Source organism: Tupaia chinensis, unplaced genomic scaffold (assembly GCF_000334495.1).
Source record: "Tupaia chinensis unplaced genomic scaffold, TupChi_1.0 Scaffold143946_1, whole genome shotgun sequence".
Lineage (NCBI taxonomy): Eukaryota > Metazoa > Chordata > Mammalia > Scandentia > Tupaiidae > Tupaia > Tupaia belangeri.
Genome location: NW_006203797.1, coordinates 149223 through 149892, shown reverse-complemented (window position 1 = coordinate 149892; position 670 = coordinate 149223).

The window sequence follows — 670 nt, the reverse complement described above, 5'->3', positions numbered from 1 at the left end:
TTCTAGGTGTGCGGCAGGTGCTTGCTCAGGCACCATATTCTCTCTATTATAGAAGCAAGCACTTCCATAATCACGAGTCAGGTTGTTTTCTCAAAGTTTACAGTAATCTGAGGACAGCAGATGGCATAGAGATTAAGAAGGTTGGATGCCACATGGCTGACTTTATGGTTGAATCCCAGGTTCAGAGGCTCAAAAAGCATGCTGGGTATGTGTGCATGTGTGCCCAAAATCCTGAGTGGAGAATGGAGGTGAAGATATTGCAGTGCAGCCATTTCCCCAGGGATACTCTCTCAATTTCCCTCTATCTCTATTTCTCCCTGTTGAGCAAACACACTCTAAGAAAAAAAAATTGCAGAGATGCACAACAAGATTTATTAGGAGTGTCCAAAGAAACAGAGAAAACTGTTATCCTTTGCTTTCCTTTGCTTTTTATATCCCATTATCCCTGAGGTAAGAAAGAGTGAATTATTCTTAAAACAAGAAAATAAAAGCAGGTGTAGTGAATGAGTAAACAGCCTAGGCTGAGGTTTCCTCTGGGTTAGTAAATTTTGTATTTCATTCCTTATGTGGAGAGAGCATGAATGTTCTTGAGGGTACAAATGATGCCAAGAGAACAAAGTCAACCTGGGGAAGAGGACCAGGCCTAGGAGATGAATTAGCTGTCTGAGGA